Raw genomic sequence first — 14,669 nt, 5'->3', positions numbered from 1 at the left:
TTTTTTTCATACTTTAAACATACTCATAGGAGAAAAAAATAAGAAAAAAGATCACTCATTTTTTCTGGTAACAAAACCACTATTGTGTAAATATAGTCATCTTTTTCTATGCCTAGCTAAAATTGTTTTTTGTTTTTTATGAATTGGATATTAGCATATTTGTGCTTCTGGCTATTAATATGTTTTAATATGATTAAATATTTTTAGTGTCATTTTAATGGCTATGGGTATATCATAATTGATTTAAAATGGTCTTCCATTGTTGGACTTAATCATTGTTCACAATTTTTTTGGTCATTATAAACAATCCTTTAGTGAATATTCATAAAACTAAAAATTTGTGTCTATTATTTCTTTCGGATAAATCCTAAAAGGGGAATTTCTTGCAAAAGGAATAAACATTTTAATAAAGCTATTAGTGTCATTTGATTGCTCTCCACGAATGCTCTCAAAAGTATAAAAAGTACCAAAAGAAAATACAATTAGGGAAGTATTTTTATAATATTGGGCCATGAAAGACCTAGTTCTAAGTAGAACACACAAATAAGAGCTTTAAAGAAAAAGGTCTGACAGAATTGAATATGTAAAATTATAAAACTTTTGTTTTTCAGAGACATAATAATTTTTTTTAGGTGTACTAGGAAAAAGAAATCCGGGATATATATGACAGACAAAGGCTTAATATCACTAATACAGAAAGGGCTCTTATAAATCAATAAGTCAAACACATATCTAGTAGAGGAAAAAATGTGCTTTAAAGACATAGAAAACTATATAAGAAGGAGTATAAATGACTGGTAAACATGTGGGAAGATATGCAGACTTGGTCAGTAATCAGAGGAGTGTACATAAAAAACACAGGTGGATAAGTAATTTTTTAATCCATCAGAGGTATAGTAAATATTTATAAATATAATTGGGAATGTAGAATAACTTGTCTGGTAGGCTGTTTGGCTATATGTATCAAAAAAGAAAAAAATATATATGTATCTTTTTACCCAGCAATTTCCTTTCTAGAAGTTTATCCAGGACAGGTATATTAAGATGTCTGTGCAAGGATGTTCATTGTAGCACTGTTTATAAGCCTAAAAAACTAGAGCTTCCATCGATGTGGGGTTATTTACATACATTATGGCACATGCTTATAATGAATTATTGACCAACCATTAAAAAGGCTGATGTGGCATTTTTTGAGTCCAAGGCTTATCACTGAGTGAAAAAAAAAAGCAGTATGTTAACATATATAATAGGAATGATTAATTCAAACAATTAATGTTTATTGATAGCCATGGTCCCTAGAATGTATACATAAGTTCGTATGTGAATACTAACATGGAAAGTAGTTTAAAAGGATAGTCACCAGAATGGGGATGGTAATTATCTCAGTAGTTGAATTTCAGTTTTTAAAAAAATTTCTTGACAAATTTTCTGTACTGCTGTATATTGAGAATATAATTTATATTGGGTATATAATCCAAAAAGCTGATAAAGCTATTTTCATTTTGGGAGAAAAAGTTAACTTTGATAATCGATGACATGCTTTTTCCCAGACTTCTGGGAAGGAGTACTGTTCATTCTTCTTTTTCTCCACTCACTGTGAACCCATTTTGCCTTGCCCCTAAAAGATAAACGTAGAAGATTTAAAAGACAAAAACCAGTGTGTCTTTGCTTAGAAAATCCCAATCCCTTCAAAACCTGATTTTTCAAAGTCTCAAGTTTACATGCCTAAATTCAGAGAAGCGTCTATCTCAGTAAATCATACATTCTCGCCCCACCCTCTCACCCATTCCTACAGTGAAGCCAGTTAATCTTTTCAAAATGCAAATCTGATCCTATCACCCCACCCACACTCATGCTTAAAACCCTGCTGAAGGTCTCAATTACTTTCTGTTGGTCTAGTATCAAATCACTTTCTAAGCACTGGCCTGGAGAGTCCAGCAAGGTCTGGCTGCCTTTCACACTCTAGCTCTATCTCATGTCTGATTTCCCCCTACCTCTAACCCTCTCCACAGCCTTTTCCTTTCCTTCATGTTTGCTCTGATACCTGCCTGGCCTTCGTACAGGCTGTTCCCTGTCAGTAATGTTTTTCCCTCCTTTCTCCTAATTAATTCACATTCATCCTTAGATCACTTCCTCAGGGCAGCTTTTCCTAACCACCCACACCCACCAATATTCAAATACCCTGTTGCAGAGTCTCTTAACCATTTTTTAATTCTCCTTCACGGCACTTGTCATAATTGCACTTTTTAAACATGTGTAATTAATTATTTGATTATTGCATGCTCCCCTAATAAACCAAAACTCCATGAAGACAAGGACTACTTCTGGTTTTGCTCAATACTGTTTCCATCATCGAGAAACAGTGACTGTGACATCACAGACAATCAGTAAGGATTTGTCAAATAAATCAATATATTTTTCAAACACTAGGTATACACAACCGTGGACTTTCAACAAAAGACTAAAACATAGATCAGAATAAATTGATCAGAATAAACTAACAGAGCAGAAATACCTCAGGTGTTAAGTGTTGATAATATTTGCATGCTGTACAATGTAAAGCATTTTTATAAAGTATACAGTTGTAGAAAGACTATTTTGAAGTTTTTAAGAACTAAAGCTAGTGAATAAAAATAATCCAATTGCAACTACTATAATAGGTCATTAATATACACAAGTGAAATGTTGCTTTATCTGTGAAGTTATGGTTTTATTTATTTATTTTTAAAGATTTTATGTATTTATTTGTCAGAGAGAGAGCACAAGCAGGGGAAGCAGCAGGCAGAGGGAGAAGCAGGCTCCCCGCCAAGCAAGGAGCCCAGTGCGGGACACCATCCCAGAACCCTGGGATCATGACCTGAACCCAAGACAGACACTTAACCAACTGAGCCACCCAGGTGTCCCTTTGAAGTTATGGTTTTAATCAAAAATATTTGAAAATTCAGGGGTGCTTTGACTGGCTTAGTAGAGTGTGTGACTCTCGACCTCAGGGTTGTGCATTCAAGCCCCATGTTGAGTGTGGAGCCTACTTAAAATTTAAAAAAAAAATTAAAAATTAGGTGAATAGCATTTTAAAAATATTTGAAAATTCAGAATTTAATAATAGCTGACCATTTTGTGACTGCAGTTTCTCTGCGTTTTAATTAATCAAAAATAGGAGTTAGCTCACTGTTCTCTGAGAAAGATGAAGTAAAAAGAAAAATGCCTTCTTCGTATATGTGAGTTGTACAAAAATAGATTATTTTTACAATATGAATTTTTTATATTGGCTGTAAAGAATGAGAACAATGAAGCAGGGGTATTGAAAACTCAATTACTAAAACTGTATATACATTACCATTTTATAGGAGATCCATCTCAAATATTTAGTTTACGGATACTGTTTGGTTCACAAATTCATTTTCCTGATGGATTGATTAACTAGGCTCTGATCAGTAGCCACAGATTTCATGCTAATCCTCTTTCATAAGTTTACAAATACAAACCAGTTACCTTCAGAAGGACCACGTGAGAAAACATGGAAGGGAGAAAGATGCCAGGGCCATAAAGGTACAGTGCTATGAAGAAATGTCCTAAAACAGGACTTGCTACTCAACTTTATACAATCATTACATAGGGGGCTTAAATTCCAAATAAATTGACTTCCTTCCCCAGAATTTGGAGGTAATGTCAAAGTCAGAAAATACCACACTTTGGGGGCACCTGGATGGCTCAGTCAGTGAAGCCTCTGCTTTCGGCTCAGGTCATGATCCCAGGGTCCTGGGATTGAGGCCCACGTCGGGCTCCCTGCTCAGTGGGGAGTCTGCTTCTCCCTTTCCCTCTACCAGCTCCCCCTGCTTATGCTCTCTGTCTCAAATAAATAAATAAAATCTTAAAAAAAAAAGAAAGAAAAAGAAAATACCACACTTTGAAACTAAAGCTAATGGAATTAGTATACTTTCAGGTCTAGTCCAGTGCTCTATACTCAGCTCTGGAGGTATACCAGGAATTTCTTTCTTTCTTTTTTTTTTTTTTAAAGATTTTATTTGTTTATTTGACAGAGATAGAGACAGCCAGCGAGAGAGGGAACACAAGCAGGGGAAGTGGGAGAGGAAGAAGCAGGCTCATAGCAGAGGAGCCTGATGTGGGGCTCGATCCCAGAAGGCCGGGATCACGCCCTGAGCCAAAGGCAGATGCTTAACCGCTGTGCCACCCAGGCGCCCCATACCAGGAATTTCTAAGAGATGTGTGAACTTAGATAGTTTTTAAGAGAATTAGTGGTTAGGCTGTCAACTTCCATATGCACTGTTTTTCCAAAACTCAGCTGCTAAAGAACCCGCCTTACCCCGCGCAATCATCTTTTCCCTTCACCAAAAAGAGGCATACCTTTCACCTACTCCTAAACTTACTGTGTTAACATTGCCGCAGGATGGAAAAGGGGCACCAGAGACAGAAGCAAAATGTCCCTAATTACTTGGTAGCTACACTTTTGCAAATGGTTTTTAGCTTTTCCTTTCAATAAAACTGAAGAAGAACTTAACCAAAGTGTCAGTTAATCATTAAAAATAGTTTTCAACAATAGATCACTAAGGGTTTTTTGCACATAACTTGGAAGGAGTTTAAAGAATTTTGTGACGTAACAAACAAAACCCCTTCTATTCCCATCATTCATAATTTTTCGTGAAGAAATGGTCTCAGCACATCTTCAAAAGAAGAAAAAAAGGAATGAAGTGTATGACAAACCCTTTCTCAGCCTAGGAAACAAATTCTGACCACATTAATTAGTTGAAGAAACTTAGCTAATAAAGAAATGTATTTTCAATAAATGTTTATATTGTGTTTAATATCAATATATTTATGTTACTTTGACCAAATGTGCACTAGTAATTATAATGGTAACTCATTTCAGGATATTTTTATAACATTTAGGGTTACAGAAATTTTTGAAATTAAATTTCAATTGATAATGGACTTCTGAGTATAAATGTCATATTATAAAACTCTGGAAGTGGAATGGAAATAAAAAGGAATAATGTAAATTTTTCAACTGTTTGTTCATATATTTTTAAGCGAATAATGGTGGGTATTAAATAATTATGGTATATAGATTCCATTAGATGGATTTTCTAAGATATTTTATTTTGTAGTGTCAATATTTATAACATGCCAGAAATGACATTCATTACAATTTGAACTTACAATGAAAATATCTCAGATGCTACCTTAAAAATGTATAAAAGGGTACATAGTATTACAAAATTATTTTGGGGAGGACACTGATCTATTTTTTGTGAGTTGATAATGAAAAAAAAACTAGAAAAATTTTCATAAAGTTAAATTTGTTCAATTTAAAAGATTATTATTTTAAATTATATCCTTTCTAATGGTTTAGACTTAAGAGATATTTTGAAATTATGTTAATGGACAGTAGCTTTATTTTTAATGATCTTTTCTTCATTGCTCCCTAAAATGTTTTTAAAAAGTTATTTTTACTAACTCACAAAATTCAAAACCCTGAGAGAACAACTGGTCTAATAGAATGTAAACAGGAATGTTTATTTTATAAAACAGAATATTCTGGAATTACTAAGGAATGGAGATAGCCAGTTTACTACCTAGTTAGTGGACATAGCCAACAAGCACTTTAAAGACATTTTTTCAGTTTCTACTGTGTACTAAACACCAGGATTTAGTAGATAAATAAGCTTATCCCAACCCTCAAGAAACTCACTTTTCAGTGAGGGAGAGGAATATGTAAACGAATAATTGTAATGGTTAAGTGTTGATAGAGATAATATAAAATTGCTGTGGAAACATGGAGGATAGAATGACTATTGCTTGCTTTAAAAATTGAATTGCTAGGGAATATAGATAACAATAGGAATTTGGCCAAAATAAAAGGATACTTATCCTAAAAGTAAGGCCATTTTAAGTAGTTCAATGTGTTTAGACTCTAGAACTGCTTGAAGTGAGATTTGTAAAGAAAGAGCGGGGAGACAGCAATAGTTTGTTTTTTATCCTGAAAGTGATGGGAAGACTGAAAGACTTTTTAAGCAAGGAAATGAGTAAATCAGACACTTCTTAATAACATCTAATTCCTAATTATATGCTCATTCAACAATTTGATCTTTAATTTAGCCTCCTATGTAGGCTCACCCACTAGGAAGAAATTCTCTTAGTAAACATGAACAAGGTAGGTTACCCTGCCAGGTAAATGTTCTACTGAAAAATAATGAGTTGCCAATCTCTTCTGAACTGGTTTGAGATAGTGTCCCAAATCGAATATATTTTAAATACAGTGAACAGGCCCAGTTTTGGGATGCTCCAACCTGGGTTGCAGATCTGAGACAATATTATTGAGATCAATGAATTATTTCTACTTCTCGAAGGCCTGCCTAAAAGGCTAATGGGACTTCTAAAGACCTTCTCAATCCTCACCTAAAGATGACATATCCATCAGCCTCTCGGGTCTATTGAGAATTCAGTAGTCATGATGAAAATCATTTCATAAAAGATGATAATTTAAAAATCCTCAACACAACTTCCAGAAATGAAGATGAAGCTCTTCCAAGCATTCGTGACCAACCGACATAAAATTTGCCTCAACCTTCGAGATATTTACTCCTGCAACAAGAGCCATAAGGAATGGCTGTGCCATTACGCCTCTGTTCTCAAAAGGAGTGGACCAGACAGCGTGAGTGGAGAAGGAAAAATTCGTAAGTGCCTTTGGATAAACTGCTCAAAGTAGTTGCACTACTTACAAGGGCTCAGCAGAGTCTTCTGCGTGAACGAGGATAGTCGACGCGAGTGAGGTAAGTTGTTTTCCTTTTGGTGAAATGAGAATTGATTCATTCATTTTGGCTTGATAAGTTTTTTGACTGCTCTGAGATCTATTTCCCCCAGGCCAGTCACAGTCAGTGTTGTACTGTGCAAAGTTATTATGCCTCACTGGTCAGTGGAACAATTAGGCTCACTGAACAAGTACAATTCAGGTCCAGCCTACTTTTTTTTTCTGTTTAAGTAACCTGACCTAACAACCATGGGATTCTGTTGTTGACTCTTAAATATTTCAGGATTTTCAGGTTTGCTCAAGAGACATAAATAATCAATTCGTGATTCAGAGACTTCTTCCTGCTCATGTGCTCAGTGTCACATTAGTTAATACACGTACGTCTACAAAGGTATCCACAAGTGATGGGCTTATGGTTTTACTGTACAGGACTTCAGTTTTCACCTTGTGAGACTTGGGAAAGCTACCGAGTATCTCTAGACCCTGGTTTTCTCATTTCTAAAATTAAGCTAATAATAGAAAGGTAGTAACCTTCTAAGTCTGTTGTGATAATTTAAAGAAATTATATACGTAAAGCACTTAGCTTGGTGCCTGGCAAGTAAAAGCCAACAAATTAATTTACTCAATTCTTCAAACACTACATGCTGGATAGTAGAGATAAGTACTAGAGATAAAATAGGGAGCAAGAATAGACAGTTCTTTTGACAGTTACAATCTCATGGAGCAGGCTAACAGTTAAATAATCACAAGAGCAAATGTAAAGAAGAAGAAGGAGAGAAAAGAAGGAGAAAAACATGGTTTTGGAGCTTATAATAGAAAGGTAAGACTTGGCTTTTGAGGGTCATCAGAGATTTCTCTGGGAAAGTGGCATCTGAAGGATGATTAAGAGTTAACTCGGTGAAGTGGAGAAGAGAGATGGCTTTCCAGCCAGTGCAGAGGCCTGAAGAAGAATGGGTCATCACAGGTTTGAAGGATAGAAAGCAAGCACCAGTGGCTGGAGAAGTTGAGGGGGAGGGAACAGGATGTGAGAAAAGGTGGGTTTGAGATGAAGTGGATATGATCCATTGAATTGCAGTTTTAAGTTTGTCTTTTTGATAAGAGCAATGGGAAACTGCTAAAGGACTTTTGAATGTAGTAGGAAGAAGGGACAGCATGAAATACTATGATCAGATTTGGATTTTCAGATCATCTTGGGTGCAGATAACAGAAAAGATGAGGACCAAAGGAAATAGAGGCCATTATAAGAGATGATGAAAACTTGGACTAGATTAATAATGTTAAAGGTGGAGAGAACTGCACAAACTTAAGAGATATCTGGAAGGGAAACTTTATATAAGTTGGCGATGGATTGGCTATGGGGATTAAAAAAGAGCGAAGTGTGGAGATGACTCCTAAGTGTCTGACAGCAGTCACTAAAACTGGTAACACCAGAAGAGCAAAGTTTGGGAGTCAAGTTATGAATTCACGTTTGGAAATTTCGAGTTTCTTTTGAGATATTTTTGAGGACATGTTAAGTAGGCTTCAGCTCATAGGATATATAAGTCTCCTTAATATATGTGTATACACACATGCACATACATGTATGTTGTCGGTGGATAGGTGGTGACTTTTTCACCTGTAAAATGGGCACACTAATCTTGCCTCACAGGAGTGGTGTAAGAAATGAGTTGGGGAGGAGGTACATAAAGTGCCTAAGTATGTATCCATGATTGTGCCAGGCCAACAGGTAGAAGAAAAGGCACTGGGTCCAGTAGTGGCAGAGTGATATGGAAATGCCTGAGGAAATGATGTAAAGAGTGTCAGATAAGCAGCAGCTAGAATCAAGTATGATAAACCCAAGAGTCTGGTATATACCACTTTTGAAGGCTGATCACTGGATTTTGTCAGCAAGCTACCCAGATATTTTCTAAATGAGAAATTACTGAATCTGAAGTCTGGAAAGGCTCTTACTAATACTAACTATGACATTAAAGTATTCAAGGCAAGTTTTCATGGAAATTCATGAACATTTATTGAGGGTCACTAGTCCAGTGTGGTAAGGTCAATGAAAAATTTCTGGAACTGAAGAGTAGAAGTTGAACACAGAAAGAAGGAGGAAAGTGTGTTCTCGTAGGAGTGAAGAGTACTGAGACTTTAAAAAGCACAGATCTGTAAAAGCACAGTGGGATGAAAGGAGTGAAATTATTTTGGAATGAATAACGTTTGGGGAATGATAAGGGATGATATTGGATAGGTTAAGGGACCAAACGATGGAAAGTAAGTAAATGATGGGATCTATCAGAAAATTGTAAGCAGGGAAATAATTGGTCTTGCTTTTAGGTAGAAAAGGTTCAGACCATCATATAAACTAGAGAATGGAATTGAAGACTGGAGAGACAGAGTTTCCAGTTATGATGCCATTGCAGTACAATAGGTAAAAGAGGCCTGATGTCCAGGAGGCATTTGGAAAGTAGTCTGGATTGGAGATATATATAGTGTATGTATTATACTAAACTGTACTAAAGTATGCTATATACACACTATACTATACCATAGTATATACTGTATATACTATGTACTCTAGTATACTATAGACTGTATACGTGTACTATATATATACTGTAATAGTATATATATATATACATACACACAGACACACACTATAATATATATTATATACATATCCCCAAACATATATGTGTTTGGGGATTATCAGCTTATAATAGGTAATTTAAATCACTGTAAATTAAATCAATTAAGGACAAAGTGAAAAGAGAAAGAATTTAACAAGGACCCTGTGAAACAGCATCATTTAAGGAACAGGTGTAGTAAGAGGATCCTGAGGTCTCTTATCCAATAATCTTCATGCTTAAAAGTTCTTCCTTATGTCTAACTTAGATATTTGATGCTGTAATCAAAGTCTGTTTCTTCTGTCCACTCTCCAGTTGAGATAGAAAGCAACTGTTCATCATCTTGTATATAACAACCCTTCCTATGCTTGAATACTGTTATTAAGAAACCTGGTAGTCTTCTCTAACTTAGGCTAAATAATTTCTAGCTCCCATTTTCCCAACCCTTTAATCATCTCTGTGACTCTCTGTTGAATCGCTTCCACTTTCTCCACATCCCTCTTTAACTTGTGGAGTTCCTTGCTGGACGTTGTACTTTTGTGATTCACTGAGGATCACAGAAGAATTTTCTTAATTTTTTATAAGGTAACTTCATGCATCCCAGTGCTATGCTTGGATTTGCTCCATGTCAAATACAGGATCTCTAGTAAACTAGTTATTTTGGCTATTTATGCCTAACTGGCTGATTTTTTGTATTTATTGTTAACATTAAATCCCTATTGATTGTGGCATTTCGAAGGGATCGTTCTCAATACGGTGGTTGAATGAAATACTTTTATCTGCCCTGGTCTCAGTTTGGGTAGGAGGCAGAAGCTTTGTACTCCCATGTCCTTGCATAGGATGACATAGATTAAACACACGTTCTTTTCCATCTCCCCTTTGTTGTTTGAACTGTAGAATCAGATTAAAGTGTGAATGTGAAGGAACCTCACTTATTCCACGTGTCTGTCCCCCATACTCCACTGTGAGCTTCTTGAAGGAGGAACGCAATTCTGGTTATCTTTACATTCTCATTTCATTTTTTTATCTCAAGGAAAATTACATTTGATGCCTGCCTTAAATCAAGTGTGGAAAAGGAAGGTCTTAAGCAGCAATGGCAGTCAAGTTCCATCTTGCTTGTCAGCTCCAATTGATTGGTAGCAATTTAATTATTTCTGAGCATTGTGATTAGAAGGATTCTGCAGCAGAGTCCTAGATCATCAAAAAATGTTGTGGCAAATTAAAATTGTCAAAAATTAGACCTGTGAATTGCCATAGCAGTTGTTTACCTTGGTTGGACACGGGACACGGGAGAGGAGGCACAGGTAGTCCATATTCGCTGTTAAAAACATCAGGAGTTATACCTTCATCCCTATACAATGCCTTGGTCCCAGACAAGTAATGGACTACTTCTGTGAGAAAGAAAATAGCACTTTGTTCAGTTTATAGATCATAGTGAAAACAACAGAAGATCTCAGAGGTCATGGCCCTACTTAAAAAAAAATTATCCACCCACTCATTTTGCCCAATTGCATAAGGTCTATCTTTAGTAGCTCTTGGAAATTGTGTCAGTGCTAATCTGCATGGTTGCCACACAGGATTCTGAAATGTCATTATAAGAGTTTTATTCATGGTGCTTTCCTTGACACTTCTCAGAAAATAGTTTTGATTTAACTTAAAAGTCAACAAAAATAATAGAGTTTTTTTTTTTTAACTAATCAAAGAATTCAGCTGCTACTTTAAAACTTCCACAGGAGGGGCGCCTGGGTGGCTCAGTCATTAAGCGTCTGCCTTCGGCTCAGGACATGATCCCAGGGTCCTGGGATCGAGCCCCACATTGGGCTCCCTGCTCCGCTGGGAGTCTGCTTCTTCCTCTCCCACTCCCCCTGCTTGTGTTCCCTCTCTCATAGACTGTCTCTCTCTCTCTGTCAAATAAATAAATAAAAAATCCTAAAAAAAATAAATAAATGTTCCACAAGAAATCTTATGGTACTATTGCTAATCGTTACTGTTATAGCATATTGTCAAATTATGTATTAATAGACAAAGAACTGAATCACTAAAAATTTAGTGATATCTTTGCCAGACAGATGGAGTTTGGTGCAAAAACTGAACTAAGAGGTAGAACAAACTGAAGAATTAGTACGTTGGGGGGTATTGTTGAACCCCTGGAATGTAAGTAATCCTGAAGAACTGTCAGTATATTTTAATTTTAGGTATTTTGTTTGCTTATCTTTGTTGTCGTTCGGTGCTTCTTCACTTAACACGAGCCTCCATGGCTAGACTCTGAAGACAACCTCAAAGATACATAAATTAATGATGAATCAAGTAGATCGATCCAGTCATGGTAGGTATTGGAGCTGAAGTCCACGGTTAATAGTGGAGATAAGCCCTCTAAAAGTATAACTTCACAGTGAGTTGAGAGGGAAAAATTTTCTCTACAATCTGTTTGCATTGCTTGACCCATCGACATGATTTTAACTATCACTTGGTAATGGCACCAAGTCTACAGCTGTACCTCAAAACTTTCTTCAGAGCTGCTGATTGGCTGTTACATCAGTGTTTCAGTTACACCTCAGACTCAACGAATCTGAAATTACTGAAGTCATCACTTCCCCTGAAGCCTACTCCTTCTCCTGTATTCCCTAGTGTACTTGGTTTGGTGCTATGCTTCACAATTGCCTTTGACTCTTCCAATTTCTCTAGGTCCCACATTCAATCAGTCACCAACTCTTATGCATTTTACCTCCTAATTAGTTCTCGAATTGTTTTCCTACTCCCCGCGTCTGCTATCACTGTCCTAGTTTAGGCTCTCATCTTTTCTCATCCTGAAAATACGACATCCTCTTAACTAGTCTTCTAGTCTGTGGTCTGGCCCTGTCATTATCTTACCCTTTTGTCTCCCTATTTAAACATTTCAGTGAATCATCATTGCTTGTGAGATAGAGTTCAAGCTCCTTAACATGGAATTCAATAATTCTATGAACTGGCCTCCTTCCGACGTTCTGTTTTAATCTCTTGTCATCTCCCTCCACTTCTTATCTTTCACTTTGCTAACGGTGGTATTTCTATCTGGAACACCTTCCTTTCTACCCTCTTTCTCATCATTTGATTAATTACTAATTATTCTTTAATAAAACCTACCTCAGTTATCATCTCTTCCTAGAAAGTCTTTTCTACCTACCTATACACACACACACACACACACACACACACACACACACACACCCTTGGTGCCTTTGTAATATCCAGGACCCTTACCTATCTTTGCCCTTACCACATTATATTAACATGCCTAGATATGGATTTGTCTGTACCACCACACTATGAATTCAGTAAAGGAACATCATGTCATATTTGCTTTTGTATCCACAACAGACTAACATAGTATCTTACACTGGCAATATTTCTATAGATGTTGATTGAAAAAATGACAGTGTATCATTATTAGTGCATGCAGAACACAATTAGAAGCAGTAATATCATCACTTGAATTTGCAACAGATTATATTGATATGGAGAATATAAAATATAGTGACTAAGCAAGGATAATAATTCTTGTTTATACTTTTAAATCCCCTAGAAATCACTGAAACCTATAATTCAAATGAATATAGCAAATATGAATAATTATTCATCTTTAGTGCCAAATTATCATAAATGACTAAGTAATATATTTAAAGGTTGCTAACCAAATCAGAACTATTAAATAACACACTTCTAAATGAAAGTATTTAAACCAAAAAAACCCCAAAAACAAAACACCATTTTTCTGGAGAAGTACAAGTCCCTTTTACAAGGGAAATCTGCAAAAATGTATTACTGTTTTTTTAAATTAATTAATTAATTCTTTTTCTGAGAAAGCCTAAGAAATTTTATTTGAATACACATGTATTATTGTTATTCAAAGCACAGGACAATTAGAATCATCAGTATTACAAAATTAAAAAGAATGGCTAGTTATGCCCTATTCCTTCCTTCATTGCTAGTCTTCAATAAAATGTATCATTTGAGTTCTAAAGTATATATTGTTTTCCTCCCAATAATACTATTTCCATTTTGAATGAAAAAATTTAAATATAGTCATGATGTTTTTATTTTCCCTACATTATCTCCTAGGCCTCCCCCGACCCACAAAAAAGAACCAAGATTCTAAAATAAAATGAACAGGATAACAATTTTTTGTTTATGGGGGTCTTGGAATCCAGGCCTTCCCTTGCCTGGTTAACTTGCCCTGTTTATTCCCCCAGGTTAATTATTTTCCCTGCCAGCGTGTTTTATGGTTGTGTGTGTTTGTTAAATTGTCTACAGATGTACATGTGCAGCAAGTTTATTGAAAAACCTTAAATATTGCAAGACAAGTACAATTCTAAGGTCAGTTAAGTTTCAGTTTTGAAACCTTTACTGATACTTTTGTTTTTAAAAAGAAAATCATGAAAATACTTCTTTGCTTATTTTGGAGTACCTGGTAAATTTTAACAATTAATTCTTTGAATGTTTTGGTTATTGTGCATTCTGTTTTTACTAGAAAATAAGTTCTTCATATTTTGCTCACAGAAAATTATGCAAGCATATGACCATAACTAAAATACCCATCTGCCCAATCTTCAGTTGATTAGTAGGGATGTTGGATGAATGTTAGTGCCTTCAGAGATTTCAGTGAGAGGATACTAAGAAGTTGGAGGGGCCACAGTTGCTCCGTTAGAGCTCTTTATTGTCCCATTTAATTTTTACCATAGATAAATTTAAAATGACATCACTTAATGTAAAATTTAGTTTTCATGTCTAAGGGACAATCTGAGTCAAAAGTGCCTCTTTCTTGAACTCATATGAAACAAAAAAGATGCTCTCTGTCTTAAATATTTGCAATTATGCCTTCTGTGCTACTTTCTAAAGGACATGTGCCTACTTTCTGAAGCATATCAGTGTTTTTAACACTCTTTCTCTTTCAGTTCGATAAAGTAAAAAATCTCTAGGGATTCAAGAATTTCAGATAGGTGTATGTGTTTTTAAATTAACTTTTATAGTCAGAATAATAGTTCCATGACTGTCAAAGGTTCTTAATAGATAATGTGTTGAATGAGTAAACAAAGCAACCAATCAATGACATGGAAAGGATGACGTGCTTTAAAATTTTTTGTGTCATCTTTTAAATATGTTATCGTGGACACCTGTTGTTTTGTCTACCAACCGATTCTTCTTCTCAGATAGCCCCTCCCTTGATTCCTAACAGAGCTGCCAAGTTCCCATCCATGTGACACTGCTGGACATAGTCGTGTGCACTTGAAACAAACTGGACCAATAAATCCCAG

The 14,669-nt window shown here is 35.6% G+C and overlaps 1 long non-coding RNA gene across 1 annotated transcript in view; it reads left to right on the top strand.

Moving 5' to 3' along the window:
- The window catches only part of LOC113253016 (uncharacterized), a 106,469-nt gene that overhangs the window by 4,894 nt on the left and 86,906 nt on the right, over positions 1-14,669 (top strand). Inside the window, exon 4 of the long non-coding RNA XR_008957733.1 lies at positions 6,528-14,669. This exon is cut by the window's right edge and continues 22,612 nt beyond it. This is a non-coding gene — a long non-coding RNA (uncharacterized LOC113253016). The remainder of the gene's footprint in view (positions 1-6,527) is intronic.

Source organism: Ursus arctos, unplaced genomic scaffold, assembly GCF_023065955.2.
Source record: "Ursus arctos isolate Adak ecotype North America unplaced genomic scaffold, UrsArc2.0 scaffold_6, whole genome shotgun sequence".
NCBI lineage: Eukaryota > Metazoa > Chordata > Mammalia > Carnivora > Ursidae > Ursus > Ursus arctos.
The sequence above is the reverse complement of the archived record's forward strand: the minus strand, read 5'-3'. Positions and strand labels throughout refer to the sequence as shown.